The sequence below is a fragment of the Prionailurus bengalensis genome, chromosome F2 (assembly GCF_016509475.1).
Source record: "Prionailurus bengalensis isolate Pbe53 chromosome F2, Fcat_Pben_1.1_paternal_pri, whole genome shotgun sequence".
NCBI lineage: Eukaryota > Metazoa > Chordata > Mammalia > Carnivora > Felidae > Prionailurus > Prionailurus bengalensis.
The window spans coordinates 66,042,584-66,059,872 of NC_057353.1; positions in this window are offsets into that span (position 1 = coordinate 66,042,584).

A 17,289-nucleotide genomic window follows, 5' to 3' on the forward strand; every position below is an offset into this window, starting at 1 on the left:
CGTTGAAAAAAAAAAATTTTTTTTTAAAAAATAAAAATAAAAAAAAGAAAACTTCAGATTCTACTTTTGAATTCTGTCAAATATTTAAGACAGAAAAATGCCAGTCTTACCCACAAACTCTTCCAGGAAATACAAGAGGGGGAAATGCTTCTCCAACTCATTTAATGAGGTCAGTATAACGCTGCCACCAAAACCTGAAAAAAAAATTATAAGAAACCGCATTACCACCAAGAAATCTCACTAACTGGCCATAAATACATGGGTACGGTTATTCATCTCCACTGTGCAGGTGAGCAAAGCAAGGCTTAAAGAAGTTAGGAGTTTGCCCAAAGGCACAGAGCTAAAAAGTGGGAGATGTGGAATATAAACGAAGATCTCTCAGACTCCAGAATTTCTACTCTCAACCAGCATGTTACAGGTTAATATGATGTAAATATGTTAATATAATGCGTACTGAACAGGCCTGAAAGAAAAAAAGAAAGAGAGAGAGAGGAAGGAAGGAAGGAAGGAAGGAAGGAAGGAAGGAAGGAAGGAAGAAGGAAGAAGGAAAGAAGAAAAACAAGAAAGAATTGAATGGCTACAGATAAATTTGGCCTCTGGGAGGTGAATGAGGGAGGCGTCTTGGGCCCTGGACGTGGCAGCCTCCTCGACTTGAGCATCGCGTCTAACGGCTCCTCCCTTGTCCCCAGTCTTGCCCTTCCTTGTTCCTTTAAGCTCCTCTGCCTGGCCAGGACATGCCCGCCACCAAGAGACAGACGCTGGGCTTTCAGAACTGCAGAAACAGCTCAGTTAAAACCGCCAAAGTCACCACCGTTTAAGAGTTTCAAAGCCCTGGTGGGGCGCCTGGGTGGCGCAGTCGGTTAAGCGTCCGACTTCAGCCAGGTCACGATCTCGCGGTCCGTGAGTTCGAGCCCCGCGTCGGGCTCTGGGCTGATGGCTCAGAGCCTGGAGCCTGTTTCCGATTCTGTGTCTCCCTCTCTCTCTGCCCCTCCCCCGTTCATGCTCTGTCTCTCTCTGTCCCAAAAATAAATAAACGTTGAAAAAAAAAAAAAATTTAAAAAAAAAAAAAAGAGTTTCAAAGCCCTGGAGACACATGTGTTCTAGAAAGGCCCAGCTTGAAGCCAAATAAAAACTGAGGTGGTTTGACACACAGCCAGAGCATGTCTCGCTCATTAATGACACAGAGTCCTGCGTGCAGACAAATGAGTGCAAGCAATGAAGTCTCATGTGCTCTGCTAGATGTGCCTGGAGTTTCATCGCCACGGCCCGCTTCCCAGCCTGGTCCTTCAGGTGCCCTCTGGAGCAATCTCTCTCGAACTCCAGCAGGAGAGACAGAGAGCGGCAGAGGATTTTGGAGATGCATTTCCACAGAAGTGCCCTTCGGTTGAAGAGTCCGTCACTGACCCATGCCCAGAAGCAGAATGACACCCACCCTCTTCTGCCCAAGCCTGGAAAGCCCCTCACCAGAGCAACTTTTTACCTTTAAACCCACAGAACCTTATCAGAAGGTGTCAGGAATGACACAAAATTAATAACACCCAGTTCCCAAAGCCACCCTCGATTATCCACTCACAAGCAGAAGTGAGAGGGCACTTCTTCTGCATCAAGACAAGAAATTATCCCTAGAAGATGAGCCACTCTGAACTCTAAAACCGGTAGGGAATATGAGTCTCCACAGAATTCGACAAGATGCCAGGACAAACTTTCATTCACTTATGTATTCCTTTTATAAACATTTGCTAAGGACCCATGCTAGAGCTTTCTCCTAGCCCATTACCCACCTTTGTATGAATTCCTAGAGTGCACCGTCCCTCCAGGCTTGCCCAGTGGAGTAGGTACCCACTCCAGTGCCTAAAGGTCTCAGGGCCCCTCCCCAATCCTCCTTATCCCAGGCAATCATAAGACTTGACCTCCAGACACTTGATAATCGAAAGCATTTGAGTCTAAAATGCCTACGGGCGCCTGGGGGCTCAGTCGGCTGAGCATCCGACTTCAGCTCAAGTCATGATCTCGCGGTTTGAGTTCGAGCCCCACGTCGGGCTCTGTGCTCAGAGCTCAGAGCCTACAGTCTGCTTCATATTCTGTGTCTCCCTCTCTCTCTGCCCCATCCCCACTCATGCTCTGTCTCTCTCTGTATTAAAAATAAATAAAACATTAAAAAATAAATAAATAAATAAATAAATAAATAAATAAAATGCCTAATCAAGGAACGATTCAAAGCAGAATCTGATAGGCCCGTATTAGCAGTTCAGACAGAAAATAACAAAGGAAATCCATATCAGGTGTGAACTTAATAGCAGGTTAAATGGCACAAACAGGGCCTGTGTTGAACATGGTAACCAGTCCCCAAGAGGGTCACCAATCATCCCTACTTCCTGGTTTTCATGCACTTGGTAGCCCCTCCCACATTTCAATGGTGCTGACTTGTGAGGTCAACAGGACACTGAGGAAAAGGTGGTGTGAAAGCCTTCCAAGGCTAGGTCATAAAAGGGCACTGAGGTTTCTGTATTTCTCTCTTAGATCACTCACTCTGGGGAAAACCAGGATGGAAAGAAAGTTGCCACCACCCAGGTACCCAGAGTTCTGGGGCTAAAGCTTGCCTGAATTTGGAATCCAGGAAGAATTTGGGCTGACTCCACCTATACAAGATCTAAAAGAGAAGAAACCTTCACTTCATCTTGAGATGGTTAACTCGGAAAATAAGGCCAGGGGTGGTGGGGAGGAGGGAGGAGGGGGAACAGTCAATTAATCCAAGGTTTTGAATTTCTTTAAAATATGCCTTAATCATCTGATACCTTTTAAATATATAAAGTAATATTTTATGAATGTCAGCATTTTTAGTTTAAACTGGACTATGATATGTTTATTAGTTGATTGTTACAGGAAGCCAGATTTACTTACATCACACATCATGGCCTGGCTACCCCGTGTAATTGGTAGGCAGCTAAGGTGGGGCGAGGGGTGGGGGGAAGAAGTGGGGACAAAAACAGGCTACAAAGTCCAGCAGTGCAAACCTACAGCTGTGCTGAGTCAGCACAGGTCACACAAACTGACCCATATGGTGTAGGAGTTTGAGCTAGTCAGGCCATCCACGTTCTTCCCCATCCCAATGCCGTGAAGACTGAAAAACCACATTAGGACAACTCAGTCATCCTCCATTTCTGGAAAAGTATTCAGTAATCTCTGAAGCCAGCAGAGAAGTCCCCAACTGCCCTGTGGGGGGTGGTATGACTCAGGGAAGGAGACTCACTTGTGGAGGGAATCGTAAAACATCAGATATTTCACTACAATCTGAAGGATCCCGATATATAAGACAATTATAAGTAACTCTCAGTCACTAACATGTGTTACTCACTGAATGGCTTCTTAATATTAATTAATTAGTGGCAGATTATATGATTGTCAAAATACTCACTCCCTCCCCACTAGGTCTATCCCTATCAGAGGATTATACCTCCCACCCCAATGGCATCATCCATGAAGATGTGACTCAGTTTGGCCAATGAAATATGAGTGAAAATCACATGACACGTGCCACTTATTTTTTTTTTTTTTAGAGAGACCACAAGCTGGGGAGAGAGGCAGAGGGAGAGTGAGAGAGAGAGAGACAGAGAGAGAATGAATCTCAAGCAGACTCCACGCTCAACACAGAACCCGACTTGGGGCTTGATCCCACGACCCTGGGATCGTGACCTAAGCTGAAATCAAGAGTTGTTTTGTTTTTTGGTTGTTGTGCCACTTCTGAACAGAATCTTGTGGCTCTGCATCCTGTCTTCCTCTGTCAAGATACCAGCAATATGCCTGATAGGAGCTGTCCTCCAGTCTGGGTCTCTGGGTGAAAAGCCAAACCCAGATCAATAACAGAAATACAAGATAAGCCCCAATAAAAAGGCAACCGTCACTGAGGTTTTGAGTCATTTGTCATAGCAGAATAATGTAGCCTAAAGTGCCAGACTAATTCCTGCCTTAGGACACTAACAAAGGAATAAAGGGAACTGAACACGTCCCTGAGCCAAATACAACTGTAATGTTAAATGTGTGGCTCCCTCCTCAACTGGGAAACACAGAATAGTCAAACTCCCAGGGCTTGTGGATTGCTTAGCAAATTTTACAACATTTCCTAAACTTCAGACATTCTTTTACCACCTTCATAATTGTTGCATATCTGTGTACCAACCACACTGCTATTTAATTAATATTTTAATTTACTCATGGTCATATTCTAAACGTCAATTTAAAGAAAACTGTAGCATTACAATACATGAAACACTACTGACATTTATCTTTTTAAATATTTATTTTTGAGAGAGAGAGCATGTGCCCACGTGCGCGAGTTGGGGAGGGGCAGAAAGAGAGGGGACAGAGGATCCGAAGCCGGCTCTGTGCCGACAGCAGAGAGCCCAATGCAGGGCTCGAACTTATGAACTATGAGTTAATGACCTGAGCTGAAGTCAGAGGGTTAACCAACTGAGCCACCCAGGCACCCCAACACTACTGACATTGATCTTAAATAGAGGTGTAAAAATAAATATGTAACTAGTTAAAAGAATGCACCTGTGTACCATTTTGGCTATTTGCATAGCCTCACGGCCAATCTTGTGTGCTTCGGGAATCACTGCTGCAGTGGGCTAGGCACCAGGGGTCAGAGTCCCGGGTTCCAGATGATTACACAGAGGGTAATCTTGGCCAACTTCCTCCGGACCACATTTTCTCAACCATAAGAAGGATTTATACCACAAGGTCCTGCCTAACTCTAGCATTACATCATCTGCTGTCCTGAACTGTCGGACCTCCTCTTGCTACTGTGCCTGAGAACAATCCATATGTGTCAGATCACTAATAACCCTCATGGGGGGAGGGGGGAGAATTTCGCTACTCTACAGAAGTCTCCTAGTTATGCTAAGAATATAATTCTTCACCAAAGAGATCATCTCAAAACGATAAAGCCCAAACAAGGGCAAATCTTATTTCATCTCCCTTTGTGTTATGCCAACAACTTCTACTGGTTAGAATTTTCTCATGCTTCCAAAATGGTATCTCTCCCATCCTCCCCCCAGGGTGACTTTGTCTCCCCCTGTGGCTTAGAGGAAGGAAGGAAGGAAACCACAATTTCATGCAACAGGCAGTTGCTGGCTAGCAGTCAGCAGTACATACCAACCTGCTAATGCAAAGCAAAGGAACAGTTGTCCATTTGAAGAGTAATATCCCCTCTACTAATTCCAGACCTTGAAATCCTTTTATTGCCCAAGTTCAGCAGATTCCTATTCTTCAAAAATGAACATATGTAAAACAGGCTCCCATGAAATTTACAGATTTTGGAGCCCAGAAGGAACCCTGTATCATCTGGCTCAACCGACTTGTTATACAGATGAAAAAATTAAAGTCTCAGTCATGCAGCTAAGAAGAAACGGAGCAGGAATAAGATCCAGGCTCCAAGCTCACAGGGAAGGTGATGGTGCATGCTGGAGTTACAGCCTCTGCCACCTTCAGTTTGTCGGATGTTATTCAAGTCATTCACTTCTCCTGGCCTCAGTTTTTTCATCTGTAAAATGGGGGCCACATTATCTATCTTTTGGGGTTATTCTAAGACTCAAATGAGACACACCAGTGGGTCTCAAATCTTAAAGTTCAAAGGAATCACCAGATTCTTAGACCACTAGAATCACTAGAATCATTAGATTCTATCTAATTCGGTAGCCAAGTTTTGGCATTTCTAACAAGCTCCCAGTTAATGCCAGTCTTCTGTATGAGCAAGAATGGCCTCAAAGTGACTCCACGGTAAGGTTCATGAATTGCTGCTATCATTACTACAGCTGCTACTGCAACTGGGGTTAGGGCAGGGTGGGGAAGGGCCACCAGCGTTAAGGATGCCACAGAAGAGATGTCACAGGGCTCTAGAATGGGGCCACTTTTCAGCCCAGACCCCAAGCAGAAGATTCTTCCTTCTGAGGAGGGAATAATGCATTTCTGACAACCCCATAACAAGCAGATACACTGATCTTAACAGTGAGTAAAGAGGCAGGATCCCACCCCACCCTCCTCCAAAAAAAAAACGGAGAAAAGATGAGAAGGGAGGGAGGGGGGATGAGAGAAAGATAGAGAGAGAACAAAACTGACTGTAGCTCCCTACAGTCAGCTATCATTACCTAACAAAGCAAGCACACACCATTCTCCACAGGACCAGTATCGGAGAGTGATAAGGACTAAATGTGTCCCCAAAATTCATATGTAAACGCTGACCCCCTCCCCATGTGATGTGTTGAAATCCTAACCCCCAATATGACTGTATTTGGAGGTGGGGTTTCTGGAAAATAATCATCTAAACGATGAGGTTATGAAGGTAGAGAGAGCACTTATGACAGAATTAGTGCCCTTAGGAAAAGAAACACAGAGAACTTGCTCCCTTGCCTGCTCACTGTCTCTCACTCTCGCTCTCTCTGCCATGTGAGGACACAGCAAACAGGCAATCATTTGCATACCAGGCAGAGTCCTCACCATGTACGGAATCTGCCAGCGCCCTGATCTTGGACTTTGCAGCCCCCAGAACTATGAGAAATAAATATCTGTTGTTTAAGCCACCAAATCTGTGGCATTTTGTCGTAGCAGCCCAAGCTAGGGCGGAGGGGAAAACATTTCTCTAGTTATAAATTGGTAAACATTTGGGGTTTAAATGCTCCGCTGTGGACAAGTGCAGGCTCAAAACCAATCATCATCAGGTGAGGGCACCCAGCCGGGGGACGTGTTTGACAATGAAAGCGGTTGCTACTGAGTAAGTCAGGACAACAGGAGCCAACTAATTAACACGGCCCTGGGCAAAAAGGGCCATCTGTTCACCCTATAGAAAGAATACAACTGGGAAGATTTCTCCTGGAACTTCAGGAAGAGCAGAAGAATTTCGTTAAGTGTTCGAAATGGAACAATATCTACACCTATTAGGTCTGAACCCAGAGTCTGAAATGGGTATTATATTAACCAAGAGGCAGCGAGCACACTTGTGAACACCCACAAGGGTCAGCAAACTTTTCCTGAAGAGAATCCGATAGTAAATACTTGAAGCTTTTCAGGCCACATACGGTATCTGCTGCATATTCTTTTTATTGTTCTTAACCCTTTAAAAATGCAAAAAACATTCTTAGCTCCAACGTCATACAAAAGCAGGCTGCGGGCTAGATACCATGCCTGGTTAACAACAGGGGCTCTGTAATGAAGTGGCCTGGGTGTGAATCCTGGCTCCACCCATTACACATCAGCTGTGTAAGGAGCAAGTCGCTTAACTCCTCCATGCCTCAGTTTCCTCATCTATGATGGGCAGATAATAACAGTACCTACCTCACTGGGTTGTGAGAAACAAATGAATATAAGCAAAGCATTAGAATAATGCCTATGTATATTACTTGTTATTGTTACTACTTTTGAGAACATGTATATGCTACATGTGTGTATACACACACACACACACACACACACACAATAAAGAATATTCAGAGGAATTCAGACAACTTCCAGCTCCTCTGCTCCAGTGCTAGTGTTTTACGAAGGAAAAGGAAGCTGCAACTTTTATTTCACCCAGACTCTTCTGGAAAGTTCTGGAGATCTTTGCCTGGTGTGCTCTAAAGTGCCCTAGTCCTGTCAATATAAACAATCACAAATCGTAACCACAAATTAGGTGATAGGTCATCACTGCAGTGTGTATGATATGAGATCACATGGAAACAAAATGGATTTTCATGTATGGCTTTCATAAATAAGTTGTGTCACAAATACATTATCCCCTATCTTATGCACATAATTAAGTTAAAGCGTTGCTGATCAGAGGAATGAGTAAATAAACCAATTAATTTAACGAAATGACTGCACCATGGAGGGAGGAAAGCATTCCATTGCTTTGTTGTGTTTATTTTAATTTCGTGAACAGGATGTTTCATACTGCACGGCTGGCCCAACAAGCCATTTGGGGCATGGCTTCAGGTCAAACACATGCCCTTCATCTATCAGAAGACAAGAGAGGGAGCACGTAGAGATTTACTGGCACCTGAAAAGATGCCTGCTCAGATAAGAGTCCCTGTGCACAGAAAACCCCAACTACGGAAAGTGCCATTTTCTAGGTGATGAGCAGATCACCAGGGAAGGTGAGATTAAGGACACCATGGTTTTTGCCAGTGACGAGTACTTTCAATTTGGGGCCTTCATTCAGCTCAGGCAAAGTAGTTTTCAATTTTCTTTGATTGCTTCTCTAGAACTATGACTCTCACCTGGGTTCCTTTTAACACCTATAGAATTAGGGAGGTTCTTCCCAGATCTCCTTAGTCAGATTTGCCAAAAAGGGGGCCCCGGCTAGGCATGTTTTTAAAAGCTCCATGATTCTGATGTTTTAGGGTTGAAAAACTGATGTAAAAAGTTAATGAAAGAAGAATGACTGTCTAAACCATCCTGGATTTTTTTTTTCAATCATGAGACTGAAGAAAAGCTTACAAGCATCAAGGCATAGCACTGAAATTGATTGGGATGGGGCAAAGCTCAAGATATACTACTTTAGGGGGTGCCTTGGTGGCTCAGTCTGTTAAGCATCCAACTCTTGATTTCAGTTCAGATCATGATCTCACAGTTTGTGGGTTTAAGTCCCACATCGGGCTCCGCATCAACAGTGTGGAGCCTGCTTGGGATTCTCTCTCTCCCTGTCTCTCTGCCCCTCCCCCACTCTCTCTCTTTCTCTCAATAAATAAATAAACTTTTTAAAAAAGATATAATACATTAGGATTGGTGAACCCAGCACAAAACAGGTAAATTCTTGCTTGATAAGCAAACTGTCTGGCCTAGTGAGCAGGCTACAGTCTCATAAATTGATCTGTAGGAATTTCCTGAAACCAACCGTTAAGTTATTCGTAGTCTTGTATTTCCCAGGCAAAGCTTTCCTGGAACAACCAACTATGTCATGTTGGCATAAGTAGCTATCTCTATCAGAGTGCCCAGCATATGGTAAATGCTTATACCAATTTAGCTACTGCTGCAAAACTGCTATATAACAGAGCATCGTAAGATTCATTTGCTTAATAAATTTTCATTTACTGTTAAGCTTGCACAGGTGTGGGTTGAACTGGATTCGGCTGATTTCAGCTCGGCTCACTCATATATGTTTACCTATGAGCCAGGCTAGGGGTCCCACATAGGCTGGGCTTGTTGGAGCAGTTCCACTGGACATTCTCTATTCCTCTTCTAGGACCAGTGGCATGACCAAGGCATGGCCTTCTTATGACAATAATAGAATAGAAGAGGGAAATCAGAAATTTCAAGTCCTCCTGAGGGCAAGGCTCAAAACAGGAACATATGTACTTCTATCTCTTACTTTTGGTCAAAACAAGTCACATCACTGAGCCCAGATTCAACAGGCAAGGAAATAATCCCTGCCTTTTAAGTGAGAGGAAATGCAGAGACACATGGCAAAGAAGGAGTTACACACAGTGGTGAAACATGGGTGCCATTAATGCTCTAAAGCACAGTGCTTAGTAAAATAGTCATTGAATAAATAATTCATGGTTTGGTTTGGAAATTTGGATTTTTTTTCTTTTATCTTTATCTTTTTCTTTCTTTTCCTTTAGATATTTATTGTATGCCATTATTAGCCTCATGCATTAAAGGTGATGATGCACACATATAAGACTGGTGATTTATAAATCATTCAACTCAGCAACAGCCCCTCTGCCATGCCCTGTGCTAAGAGCTAAGCATACAGTTAAGAACAAGATAGGCATGGTCCCCATTCTCATGGACCTTTCAAATCAGTCAGAAAGACTGACTTACTTGTGTGATGAGTGGTAAGAACACCAAAGTTGAAATGGTCGTGGAAATAGCGGTCATCTTCTTGTGCACAGAATCTGTTTCTAACCAGGATCTTCAAGACAAAGTGTTCTGTGAGTGGGAAGTCTACCATTAAGTCATCAGACCGGGAGAGGACATGCTGTCTCCTCAAGCCTCAAGGCTCCCACCCTCCATGACCTGTGGACATCCTGGAGACTATGGGTGTCCCTCCTAATTCACTCCAGGTCCAGAGAAGAGACAGAGTTACTCTCTCCACATGTTTCTCAAGTGCTTGACATTGTTCATCATCCAGCTTGCTAACTGTCCAAGGCCTCCCTGCCTGCTGTGAGGTTTAAGACAAGCAAGAGGCAACAGGGAGAGAACGGTCAGACCTGCAGAGACTCATCCTCATACCCCTGAAGTTGACTCACAGTTCCAGCCCCGCAATCTGGAGGCCATTGAGGTGGTTGTTGGATGAGCGTGTGATTGTTTCAGGAAAGCAGAACCCTGAGAGGTGAAAACTTAAACAAGCAAAAGACATAGTACCCAATTTATATTCCAACATAAAAGCTTTGGGCTAAGAGCCAGATGACTTTCTTGAATTTGACTTTTTTCTCAGACTCCTTAACTTAGCCAACTAGAATTCTCATTTTAAGTATCATCCTCTGATTTTCATTTGGAAATGAAGGATTTGCCGCCAGTAAAAATGGAATGTAATGTCCTTGGCTTTGTCAACTCCAGCACAAACAGGACTATGTAGGTTTATGTGATAGGTCTGGCATGTAGCAAATGTATAGATTACAGAAAATATGTCAGAAGTGGATGACTGGACTCCTGCTGAGAAACAGATTGAAGAGCAAGAAACACCAAGCTATGTTCCCGCAGGTTATATGCTAGATACTAAACTTGCTGTTAATAAGAAGAAGATGGTAAGCAGGAAATTATCAGTCCTCCAGTGCCCCCATTCAGTCACTGCACTAATATTTATCATGTGCCTCTTGTTACCAGGAAAAACCAAAAAGGAGGGAATAGACGAAAAACAGCAAAGTAGGAGTGAATAATGGGCAAATGCATGCATGACTAAGCCATCTTACACATTTGACTTACATTACTACATTTGGTCCTCACAACAAGGTCCTGAACTGTTGAGAATTGCCCAAGGTCACACAGTTGGTCACTGTCAGAGGTGGGACCCCAACTCCTGCCTTTGGATTCCTTTGCCCTCATCCTTTTTTCTTCCCACGTCTCAGATGGAAAAGGGTTCAATGCTGTGACTCCAATGCCACTGAAGAGCCAGAGAACAAGCTATTAAACCTGGGTGGGAGACCCCGAGTCCTGAAAATCATAAAGGCTCTAGAATTGGTGACCATTGACCTTAGGTGTGACTTCTGGTTATACAAACCAAGAAACATGCAAAGAAGTAAAAAGATACACTGCAGGGTGACTGCAGAAACCAAGCCAGCAGGAAATGAAAAGTTGCTTACTGTCTCTCCAACTGACCTCCCTACTGCAAAACTTCGCACCCTGGGCATTAAATATTTATTCATTCATTTACTCATCCAAATTTCTGAGCACGTACAAGGAACTTTGGGATGAAGATCTGCTCCATGCCCTTGTGGAGTTTACCATCACTTAAACCAATAATCACACAATTAAAGGCATTAAATACAAGTTGCAGTAAGTGCTTTGAAGGAAAAGTAAAAGGTACTATGAGAGCTTATTTGGGGGGACCTGATTTAGATCATCATCAGGCAAGGTCTCTCCAGGAAAGGACATTATAGGCTGCCTCCTGAGAGCTAAGTAGTACTTTATAGGAAACATGAGAAGAATGGTCCAGGCAGAAAGAACATGGTCCCAGATGGTCGCTCACCTGTCTGATGGTTAAGTGACTGCCAGTTTGAGTAACAGAGGTGGCTGGGTTGTGTCTCTCTCATTGTGCAAAAAGCTGGTAAATGTTATCATGCAGTGGTGGTGTAGACAACAGGAGAGGACAAACTCCAAAGTGCAAGCATTTTTTCAAGTCTCTACTGGTGTCACACTTGCTGATGTCTCACATGGCCAAGTACACAGCCAACGTGAGAGGCCACTGCCTGAAAACAGGACACCCAGGGCCTGGAGACAGAGAGATGTGAACAGATTGGGGGAGTTTGCTGCAGCAATATACCCTACAAGACCAGAAGGGAGGCTTCGGTCCTGCCTGTGACTACAGGTGAGGCTTCCCAGAGGAAAGGACACTCAAGTGTGTGAAAGCACAATCACCCAAGTGTAACATGAAAGAATGAATAGGAATTAGGGGAGTGGGAGGCAGAATACTCCTGGGACCGCCATGTTCACAGGTTTGCAGGTGAAGTCAAAAGGCTGGGTAAGGAAATTAAAGATGTTTAGTACTGCTCAGTAGTACAGCGGAAAGTGGAAGTGGTTGAGAAAGATAAAAAGAGATCATAACAGGCTTTAGTAACATTATCAGATTTACGTTCTAGAAAGACCTCCACTGTCTCCATGTGAAGAGGTAGGGAAACCCAGTAGAGGTATCCAAATGCAGGAGAAAGATAACAATGGCCTCACCTGCAATAGGAGCAGTAAAGATCAGGAGAAGTGTTCAGAATTTAGACATAATAAAAGTAAAATTAATAGGACTTGATGAGCAAGTGTGTGTGGAAGGGAGAGTCAAAAGACGGATTCAGATTTCTGCTCCAGGAAACAAAAAATAGGAACGGCACTCACTGTTAGATATGGTGGGAAGAGCAGACTAACTGGCTGGGAAGATGAGCATCACTCTGGATATACTGAACTGGAATTTTCTATGGGACAACAAGGTGTTTTGGAAAAAAGTTAGACCATGCAGGTCTGAATCTTAGCAAAGAAATATGAGTGAGGGACTGTGTCAGTTTTAATCAGCACCAAGGAGGTGGGCTTACCAAGCCAAGTGCCCGAGAAAAAGCCTGAAAAAATGCCAGTCTTTGAGGCATAGGTTAGCAAGATGAGCCATCAAAGGACTCTGTGCCTTTGTCACAAAGGTGGTGAAAAAGCAGAGGGGATTTATCACAGGGTGACAGAGGAAGAGAATGCTCCCAAAGGAGTGCGTGGGAAGCAGCATGTGCTGGTGGGTGTGAGGGGCCAGTAGGCTTAGGACTCAGAGGGAGACCCTCGGGCTAATGACTTTGGACACGGCAACCCTAGTTGGTGTTTAGGATGAGAGGTAGGCTGGAGTAAATGTACAAGGAGGAAGAACTGGGAAAATATCAAAAGCCAGTTAGAGAATTATTTCAACAAGTTGATGGGGAAGAGAAAAGCAGATGACAGAAGAGACTGGGGGATGGGAGGAGGATTACTTTTTTTAAGAGGAGAGAAATCTGAGTGTGTTCAAATGCTGACCAGAAAGATCAGTAGCAAAGGAAAGTATAACACACAGAAGAGAGAATGATTATCACTTTAAAGAAAAAGGATAATCATCCAAGACTTACTCCCTTCTGGACCCTTCCCTGTGGGCTTTGTCTCCACCAGTCTCGGGCAGACTGCCAGGTCTCGCCGTGAGGATCCCTGGGCAGGGTCACTGCACACTAACTATGCCTGCCATGACCTCCCGGCATGGACAGCCCCACCCCAGCCACTGGACACTCACTTCACTGAGCTCACTGATCATGTCGTTCTCATTCTGTGTGATGGGAAGGGCTATTTATCACTCTAAACCTTGCAATGTGGACTTGAAGAGAACGGCTCTCTGACAAACTGCCCCAAGAGAGGCACCACCCAAAGAAACAAACAACCTCCACTCCCATCCATCCCACCCCCCATGATTCCTCCTGTTTTCATCACTTGAAGGCAGCCCAGAAGAAACCACACAGCAGCATTAAAGGGCTGGACAAGAACGTTTGGTTGTAAACAGGGTACAGACGCCAAAATACGTTAACCCTATTTGTGTATAATGAATGAAGACCAGGAACAGCCATCATTGTCGAGCAAAGAAAAGGAAGGAAGAGGGAAAGTGCATTTCCCAATATGCATGTGTGTCTTGATTGTAATTGTTGCTTCTCATTCTGGCTGTTTATTGAATAATAGTGATCTTTGTTTCCTTAAAGACAAACTGAACAAAATGACGCATCTTGAAATGATCGCCCATTCTGCAGAAAGGGAACATGATAGAAACCTAAAAGCCTGCTGGATTGCCTTTATTCCAACCTCTCTTTGTATTTAAGAGTATCTGCCAAAACATATTTAATCCTATAAAAACCCCGAAATGTACGTGCATTTTTTGGCTCACATATAGACAGTCTTACTCTATTGGAAAAAGATGCTATACATCTTCCAATTCCAAACCAAGCTTCTCAGAATGGCCTGGCTGGGCAGGGCTAGAGGAAAATCAGAGAAGGGTTGGGGGATCTTTACTGTAGTGCAAGGCTGAGGATGAGGCCAAGTTGAAACAAATCCTGAGAAATGGCAAAGGCTATTGTTAGCATGATAGCCATGGGCTCTGCCCAAGGAGATCGGGGCTCCAGGAGGGATTCTACACCCTAGAGGGTGATCCAAATCACAGGGCCAGTGGCCCCTGACTTGGAAAAGTTTCCACATACCTCCCATGGACCTGCCACCAAGGCACAGGGGAAAATTCCTTAGGCTGATTAGTTAACCCTGCTCAGATTTCCCTCGATCATCACCAGAAGTTGTACATGGCTGTAACTTCCAAATCACTTTAAGTTCCCTCCATACGGCTGGTGGAGAGGAAGGCTTTCCTCGAGCCCTGCTGAATCTTTATAGAACTTTAGTTTTCTTCTTCTTTACTTTTTTTTATCCTGAGGTTGCAGCTTCTTGGACATTGGAGAGACCACCTACCAATGGTGGACCCTGAGAGGTGACAATGCAGGTACTCTACCCTTCCTTCTCTCCTTCTCAGGTACATATCTTTTTGCCAAAACATCCTTTTTGTGTGTCCTTGACCTTGGGAAAGCCCCTTAACCTTCTCATCTGTGAAATGGGGAAATAACTTTCCCTGCTTCACAGGGCTGTGGTCAAGTTTAAACAAACGTGTGCATCTAAAACCCTTAGCACAGTGACTGACACCACAAAGTGCTCTATGTTAGCAGTTACCTTTTTTGTTATTTTTATGTTGTTGTTGCTGCTGTTTTGCCCTGGGAACTTCAAGCTTCTTGAGGGCAGGGATTCTATTTTGTTCTTTCCTGTCCATCCCCAGGGATTGTGACAAGCACATTGTGACAAGCACAATGTCTTATGGATTCATGTAAAATATAAATGCTGTTCAAAGGAGAAGGACGGGAAGCAGGAAGAGGAAAAGGGAAGAAGCGGGTCAGGAAGTAGGGAAGGGAAGGAAAGGGGAGAAGGGAGAGGGTGGGTAGTGAGACCAGCTCATATATACAACAGGGGCAGCAACAGGAAGTGTGAACTCTAGACTCATCAAAGCAAAAACCAAATAACCAAACTAATGGACAGGACAGTTACACACGGAATAGGAGCAAGACAGAGATAGAGGCACTAGCTGGCACTGCCACTATCTGACTGTACAAACTTGGCCAAGCCCCTTCTCTTGGGTAGGACTCATTTTCCATATCTCTAAACAAAGAAGGCTGAGCATGATTTCTAAGATTCCTTCCACCTGCAAACATCTTGGCTTTAATGCTGCCGCAGCTTTCTTGAAGTGGACACCGACCTAGCAGAGAATCCAACGGACAGCACATGGTCAATATGAATGCTTGTGGAAGATGGGCAGGATGGGGCGAGTATGGCAATCACAGGAGGAGGGGGAAAGGCCATAGGCTGAGGCACAGGGAATAAGAATTGACTCAATCCAACTTCAGGAAGAGCAAGCTGATGTTCACTGAGCACTTATGATGTTCCAGCCACTGTGCAAGATGTTTTCATGTGCCTTTTTTAGAAGCCAGACTGAAAAAGTCCCCATCTGAGAAAGAGGAGGAGAAAAGAACACAACCAATGTTTCAAAGCCAGTAGTACAGATGGGAAACGAAGAGAAAATAGGAACTAGAAATTCACACATCTTTGATGACTTGGAAATAGAATAAGGGAGAAGGGAAGGGCTGCTACAGGTAAAACCATCATGGGATCAAATGACAGCTGTTGGTGGGGACTGATAAGCTGAATTATAGAGCTAGAACTCTTAGTGTAACTAGATTATTGATGAGTTTTGGTGGAGAGAGCCAAGGGAAATTGAAAAGAGACTGACTGAGAAAGCTTTGTTTTCCTCCAAAAAAAAATCTGATAATTAAAATCTAACCTTTATACTTGACTCTAATATCTCCCCACCTCCTCCAACCCCTGCCAAGGACCAAAACCACTCTCTAAAACATAGATGGGGCCACTTTCTCTGGCTTGTAAATTCTAGCAGTCCTGGCCTCCCACCCTTTGCCTTAAACTGTGTTCTTTTCAGTATTCCTTACTTTCTTCCCAGCCCTTCCAAATTCAAGATTGACTTGAACAGTCCGTCAGAGGCCACCTTGAATTTTCCTGTGGGCACCACATCCTGTAGCCCATCCCCACAACCAGCCCAAGCTCTCAGCAGACCTTTCATCAGCCAAGACTCTAGGCTCCAAGCTCCTACCAGGTACAAGAGTGTTTCACAAACTTCTCATGAATATTGTCATTTCATCTGGGGGTATGAGCAATGTAATGAATAGATGAACTAGGCCAACAAATCCTCATGTGGTTTGATTGGATCCTTGCCCAGCATCCAACAGTAGGAGCAAGGAGGCAGGCTTTCCAGTGGTCATTCACTCTGGGAGCAGGGAGACACGTTTTGAGCCCACCCACTTCCACTCAATTTTTTTAATGGAGTCTTTACTCATGTACTTCCTTTTTTCTGGAATGTTCTAGTATCCCACCTTCATCTATCATTTACCTCTAAATTACCCATTAAATCCATCCTCAGCATCACCAGCCCAGGAAACTTTCCTGACTACCAAGTCTGAGACAGACTGGTTTTCAGTACTGCATTCTTTTATTTCAAAGGACTCATCTCAGTTTGCAAATATTTATTCATTGATATGACTATTTGATATCAATCACCTCCCCACTAGACTGTAAGCTCCATCAGGAAAAGGACCTGTTTTCTTGCTAAATAACCCTGCACACTGCCAGACACACACGGTTTCAACAAAGATTTGTTGAATGAATGAAGGAACTAGAGAGACAGAGAAGAAGTATCTAAGTCACTCTCAAACTGACTGCATCACCATGCTGTCCTCAGGATGTAGGACTGAAGGGACAATAGTGGTTACTTGGTCCATCCCCCTGTTGAAGCAGGAAACCCTACCACAGCACTGACAACCCCTATCCAAAGGTTCCCCATTCACTCAACCCCAGAGATGCATGCTGAAACACTTATAAAATAATATCCAAAGAGCTGGGTGTCTCTAAATAGAACTGTCTAAACATAAATTAAAATCAATTTTAGAATGCTATAAACCAAACAACCTTGACCATATGAGATAAAATGCCTACAACTCCTCAGAGAATGTCATCAAAGTA